Here is a 7,500-nt window from a genome sequence, read left to right on the forward strand (position 1 = left end):
TTCTTTTTTGTGTGTGCGCGTGACGTTCCGTCTAACAAAAAATCTGATGTGCAATAATATGCTGAGAATAATAACGATGTGCTTCTAAAATCCAGACAGCCGCCAAAATAAAGCAGACACTAGCGTAAAGTGACGTAATCGGGCTCCAGGCCAACACAGGTCACCGCAACAGCCGCCAGGCGGCTTGACATGAATTTTTACTAACGTCTAGGACTCTGCCGGTGTGAAGCGACGCCATTCCTTCCGCGAGTCAATCCATTATTTGATATTTTTGTTCATGGTTGTGAAAAACGTCTCAAGCGCTACTCCGGAATCTTCTGCGACTGTTTCTAATATGCTGACACGCAGAGTTGCCTTGTCTGTTTTGCCTTTGCACCTTTAATCAATGGAAGGACATGGTTGGATGCGCTTTTCAAAAACAGTCGGCCCTAGATGGTGATGTGTCTTCTGTGTCAGAATTGCCTCAGCCACTGTTCTTCATGAGACATCACTGAATCCGCCCCCGGCGATCACCCATCTGTCAAAGTCACAAAGAACCTTTCCTCTGGCCTGTCCAACATTTTCATTATTAACTGTAAACAGAACAAGATGTTAATAGCATACCACACCCTTGGTCTGACTGTACTTTATATCCCTCACTTACCGTGGTGTTTCCTCTGTTTTAGCAGTTACCTGTATTTGCCTTTGGTGTCCTCAGTGCCTAACCCTGTGTGTGTGTGTTTTTTATATGTCCACTAGATGGCAGTGTGTAGTCATTTATGGTTTATTAGTGCGTTTTAGAGTGCAGTTTCATCTGTTAAGCTCTTTTCTTAAGAGCCAAACGCTAATCGAAAATTGAATTGCAAAAGACGAGAAAACACAGGGCACAACTCATCCTGCAATATAGTAAGCCCCAAATATCAGAGGCCTTATGTGCAGTAATTTGCCTGCTGCACTGTAATTTTGCCTTCCTGAAATCAGCTAACAATAACTATGTGTTTTCTTTCTGTTATTTATGTATATTTGTGCGCCTATACATACTGCGGTTTTTACGGCGCCGTCAAATACACATATTTGTCAGTTTTGTGTGGTTTACAAGGTTTGGTTTACAAAGTTTTTGACTTTGTGCGTTAGTGCAATCTTTTTTTGTTAAGACCGTGTACTCTGGTAAAATTTAGCCAGTAGATTGATCTTTGATACTCGTTTCCAAGTAGAGTGGTTGAATGTATTTATGAACAAATGCCCAACACTACAAAAAAAATACCCTAATGACTTGTAATGGTCTAATAATATAAACTGAGACATTTCCACAAATGTTGCCATTTTGTCTTTTGAAGGCGTTAGTAACATGTTTTAAAAACTTGAAGAGAAATAAAAGTTTTTTTGTGGTTTGCCCTGTTGTCTGAAGGTCTAATTCAAATGAAATGAATGATCTCTCATCTCCACGCGTAATGCTTTTGCCGTCGTCCTTGTTCCTGCCTCGTCTGCTGTGGCATGTTACAAGGATGCTAGCGTGTATTAGCTGAGCCCCATTTAAATGTCTGTATCATTACAGCTACAACTCTATTACCCTAGCATTATGAGTATAATCCTTTAACATCTATGCTAGTATTATATGATGCTTTACACATTGTAGATGATAAATCTTGACATTTTGTGAGGCAATCAGTTCTGCAATTAACCATTTTATTCCATTCACCGGAGAAGTTTGCTTTTAAGTGAGTTTCATATTTGTTTGTTTGTTGGTTTGTTTGTTTGCTTACAAAGGTAACGGAATGTAAAACCTCTCGATGTCAGTATTCCACTGATTTCCTACTAGTAACGCTCTGTCAACATGTGCAAAGCTTTGATGCATTCTTTATACTTATATACTGAATAAACAGAATAAAAAGCCATTTGTGTGATTGTTTTGATACATTTGGTTTTCAGCCCATGATCTGCTGTACGTTTTCTATTCATATTGTTGCTTTTTCAGGCTTTATCTGTCTGAAAAGATGAGCTCTGCCTTCTTTATGATATTATTACTAAAACAAGCTGAAAGTTAACGCTGGTCAGTTCCAAATTCCGGGACAGACTTCTTGGAAAACATTACGGTTTAACTCAATATACAGTCACTGAAACGTAGCGGTCTGCGTCTACAAAAAAAAGTGAGAGGGGGGTGTTATTTTTCGGCTTATTTTGAAAGGTCGGCCCTTCAGAAGCATTCTCCGCCCTCGCTGGACTTCATTCAGTAGATCTCGCTGCAGTTTAGGGCTGCAACCCCGCTCTACAAACCGGGGACACTCGTGATGATCACGGGTAGGCAACATAAACTGTGGACTAGAGCTCTTGCTTTCACTGTCCTGAGCAAGTCCACGGTAGAGCATGTGGACGGAACAGAGAAACCACACGGGAGTTCCGTTTGAGACGCTGCGGGATGCAAATTCATCGCAGGTAAATATCTACAACTGTAAGACTCCGAGATGGGGAAAAACCCCTCTATGCAATTTGACCTTAGGGTTGCCTCTCTGAACATTTATTTTTTGCGTCATAATTAAGTTCCACGTGCGTTCCATCTCAGTTTGTTATGCTGGAGACGTTGCATGCAGAAATCAGTTAGAAATCAGTTCTTCGTTTTTTGTAAGAATGCTGTAACAATAACGAATCTAAGCCATGTGTTTCTTGTTTACACAAAAGTTCTGTGCTGTGGAAGTGAAAAGGGGCTATTAAAACTACTATTCAATGCTCTATAGAGATCAACTCAGTACAGTTACTCTGAGTACGGATTTGCCTTGATTAAATTCTTGATAGTAACGTTTCCAAGAACCATCTAGACTGATAAACGACGCAGTAGGCTAATTTCTCCTTGAAAAACAAGAACTCGGTCTGATTTCCTGTTCTCGAGAATGTTTTGGAAACTTTCCGTCATGGCATACTTTCTTATCTTGGTCAAACAATCATGTAGCGACGTGCATTTTCGCTGAAGAGTTTTCTTTTTCTTTTGGCAATGCGTTTTTCACCCAACGGCCCCTACATGCTAAATTTGCAAAGACGTTTTCACTACTGATAATGTATCTCTGGAATTCAGAACAGTCAAAATATGATATAGTATAGGTCTACTATTTACAGTTACTGATTAAATTACTTTTACAGTAGTCTGGAAACCTCTACAATTTACAGACCTGGCCTCCTTGCTTTCTCTTAAATAATACAGTGAAGAAGAAATAAATCATATCACTCTACGTTCTTTTTTCAACTAGAATTGAGAGAGAAACAATCTGTGAATGGTAACAGCCCTCGAATGCCAGCAAATACGTTTTGGACTGGTGTTTATTTTAGAAACAGTTGATGCATAAACAGCTGTAAATCCTTGGATTAATGGGGTCATGAAGTGGCGCTATACTGCTGTCTCTCTGTTCTCTCTCTCATTGTATACAGTTTAGATAGGCTTTGTCTACATTCTCACTCAAGGTCAGAACCTACACAGATGTTTATAAATGACTGCATGAGGGCAGGTAATGAATTGGTGACTGTAGTTTGCCAGCTTCCACTAATCAGCCTCACAAAGAAAGGTTGGAACAAAAATTATGAGTTTGTATGGAGGAGGAATATTTGTGTGCTTGTGCTTGACGGTGTTTGTGTGTCTGTGTGTTCGTTTTTTGCATCTGCCTTTTCTCATCAAGCTGCAGACTAGAATTTCTTCCTCTGATAACAAAGGCTAGGGAAAGGCGATACACAAATGCTTGGTATGAAGGGTTTTTTTTTTTTTTTGTGCGCACATAGACCAGTTTTCACTGACTTACACTAACTGGTAAGAGAGAACTTGAAGAGGCTGCTCCAGACTACAGGTGGTAGCTGCCAGTCAGGTTTGACATGAGAAAACAGCAACGGACACACGGACAGAGAAGGTCAGGAGGTCAACTGCTCAGACCTCCTCACACACACACACAGACACTTTGCATTTGATAGACTGACAGCTCCTTGGCTGTTTGCATAGTTGAACAGAGATGTGAGCAAAACTGACATGTGTGTGTGTGCGTGTGTGTGTATGTGTGTGTGTGTGTATAAAATTAGCACTTAACTAAGATTTGCCGTTCTGTTCTGTGTTCCAGAGAGCTCTTCCTGTACCTGCATGGATTCCTAAGCCCTCTGAGGAAGTCAATGGTAAATGAGTTTATATCAGTGTCTGAGGAAGTCAGTGGTAAATGAGTTTATATCAGTGTCTGAGGAAGTCAGTGGTAAATAAATTTATATCAGTGTTTATTAATCGCTGTGCTGGAGATTCATGAGACACGTCCTCTGTGTTTAATCACGTGCTAATTAAACTAATCGACATTAAAGGCAGGGCGACTGGCAGGGAAGCCCGAAGAAGCGTGTTAGCGCAGAGTTAGAGCGGCAACCTTTTCTAACGAGTCCAGAGCATAAAGAGAGTACTGAAACCACACTGTCTGTGGTTTGTAGTTTTGTAGTTTTTGACCATGTTCTGACTGATATTGCTTGTCGAGGAGATAACGCTGATTTGCCAAAGAACATTTTATCCAGAGAGAGTCTACACACTCACGCCATTGTGTAAAGCAATGCATAGAGGATAAGTCATGTCTAAGCGATTTCTTTTCTGTTAAAAATTTTTTTTTAAAAAATTCAAGCAAAAACAAATTCAGAAACATGTTGTTATCCTATTAAAGGTAATCAGGCTTTCAGGCACATGTTTTGAGGAATGATGTGATGAACAGCTGGGGCTGAGATCTCTCTCTCTCTCTTGCTCTCTCTCTCTCTCTCTCTCTCTCTCTCTCTCTCTCTCTCTCTCTCTCTCTGATCTGCCTGTGAAGCCTCAACCCCTGCCCCTCCTCCCACGCTGTCAGAAACCCCTCTGGACAGAGGCAGCGGCATCATACCAGGTACGTTTAAAAAATTTATCGTGAAAGATCTACCTGTCCACATTGTGATTCACGACGGACCTGGGGCTGTGTGCGTGTGTGTGTGTGTGTGTGTGTTGGAACACTGATTTAGGATCAGTTCTTTTAAGAATCCTGTAGTCCTTGTTGGTATAAGGGAGCTGATCCTAGATCAGCACTCTAACTTTCACATGCTGATGGATGGGGGCCAAGGTGTTAGTTGAGGGATATCCTGCTGCTAAGAATTCATGATTTATGTTAATGTTGTCTTGCATTTTTTTTAAAAAACTTGGCTGTGTTTGTTTCAGGGTGGCTCATGTGTTGTTTATGCGCTGTCAGCGGGTTCACCGGTGTTGGTCTAAATTTCATAGTATCTCAAATAGAAAAGCAAATATAATTGCTTTTCCTTTCCAAGGAAAAGTTAAGGAATTTCTCATTTCTACTCACTATTGTGTTCTCACCTTAAAATAACTCCGTCTTCGGGGACTTTGACACATTCTGTTGGCCGTGATGGCCGAGTTTTCTAGACAGTTCTAACAATTCCCTTCCTGAGCTGGAAACAATGTGATTGTAAGAGTTCACGATATGGCAGTCTTCATTTCATTCTTCAAAAACCTGTTTCCCAGCTGGTAAAAACGCTGATGTCGAAACTGGACTGTCACAGCCTACAAAGAGCGTCGAATCCCCACTGATAGAATCACATTTATGGAATACCAAGCTTACAGCCATAATCTGCTGTAGTTACACATATCTGAAGCTGTGAAAGGCACGACTCCATATAGTGCGACTCTCTATAGCACGCTGAACCTTCTGCTCGGCTCGACTGCGAACGGGTGGTGGTGTTTGTTTGCTGGCTGGCCGGCTGGCTGGCGTGCTCAGGGTTACTTTGACCAGTCATTGAACTTAAGGGACAAGCGGAGTCTGTCCTCTGTCACCGCTCTCATCTCTCTCTCTCTCTCTCTCTCTCTCTCTCTCTGTTTGTCATCCTCTCTCCCTCTTCTGTTGCTTTCTTTGTTGGCCTGTCAGCTCAGGATTACAGAGGGCTGATATCGCTCTCTCTCGCTCTCTCTCGCTCTCTGTCCTCTCTTCATCCATTCATTCTTCCCTCTTTGAGTTGACTGATGACACGTTTGTTTGTCTGAGTTCTTATCGGTCACGCTTTCGAAACCAAAGCTGTCCAAACACGAAGGCCCCTCGTATGTAATTTACCTTATGTCTGATTACATGCAAAGCGCTGCAAACATAACACCTCATCGGCTGGAGCTGGTTTTTCCTTTCGCACCGCGAGAGAAATGTAAACGAGAAGATTATGCCGCGCTTTTACGATGGGTGCGTTAACTAACTCCGTACTGCTGTTTCTGACGAAAAACTCGTCGGATGAGTTCAGTCCGTGGCCTTGTGTAAGGATTTGTTCAAAAGAAAAGAAGTGTTATTGTTGAGCTTTTTTTTTCTTCCTTCTTTTCTTTTGACTACATCTCCAAAAAAAAAAAAAAAGTTATCTGACCCACCGGCAATTCTGTGAAACGTTCCCCGTTGCAGACAACGCAACGTTGATGTGAGATGTTTGTGATTATGAAGAACAGTAATAACGTTACAGTTCGACAGTTACATTCAGCATTCGCGTTGGCCCGCAGTTCTGGCACTAAATATAGTTTCCCCCAAGCTTATGTGTTATTTGTAAGGACTGACTGTATGTAAACTGAAGTGTCATTAGATGCTCTGTTGAGATTAAGCAGTCGGTACTTGTATCTGTTTGTCCTGCAGCTCTTGCTCTTGTGATCGGACAGTGGAAATTTTTACTCTCCCTCTCTCCCTCTCTCTCTCTCTTTTTTTTTCTTTCTTTGAGTCTCGTCGTCTGCTATCTCTGTTCGGCCATGAGATTCAATAACCAAAACAGTCTTTGTCATTGTGACCTAGTGCAGATGATTTCATGTCTCATGTGTTGGCGGGGGGAAACGCGGTTTCTCAGGGAAAAAAAAAGAAAAAAGAGGCAACAATTTATCAAACAACTGTGTCAGTTCTCAAGGTCTATTCTGGTAGTTTGGGTCTGAGTGCTACATTCTCTTTTCTGTAGTAATGATGGTGTGTGTGTGTGTGTGTGTGTGTGAGAGAGAGAGAGAGAGAGCGAGAGAGAATAAGGTAGCCTGGTGATAATGGCTGAGTTAGCACTCTGACGAAAAGGCCCAGCTGAGTTTTTTCCGTTCCTTTTTGTCGCAGGCCTGAACAGGTTCCCATGTCGCTGCTGGAATTCAACTCCCCCGCCCCCACAACACCCCCCCCCCCCCGCCCATCCACCCACCCAACACACACACACACACACACACACACACACACACACACACGCTCCTACTCAGCTTTTCCTTCTCCAGCTCGCAGAAAGGCCCTAGAGTGTCTCGGCTGCAGGCTACGGGCCTATAAAAATTCAGCTCCAGTATCAGTTCTTCAGTGTACATGCATATCATCCGAATTATTTTGCAATGGATTAATGCCCCTCAGTTCAAGCCCCTAAAATGTAAACGCTTCTTTTGTCTAATGCCTAGTTTATGTGAATACACATCAAATACGCAAGGAGTTATTGAGTTCTGTAGGGATTTTACATTCAGAAGGATGAAATTATGCCTTTTTTTTTTTTTAAGCGTTTAAACAT

Source organism: Chanos chanos, chromosome 1 (genome assembly GCF_902362185.1).
Source record: "Chanos chanos chromosome 1, fChaCha1.1, whole genome shotgun sequence".
Lineage (NCBI taxonomy): Eukaryota > Metazoa > Chordata > Actinopteri > Gonorynchiformes > Chanidae > Chanos > Chanos chanos.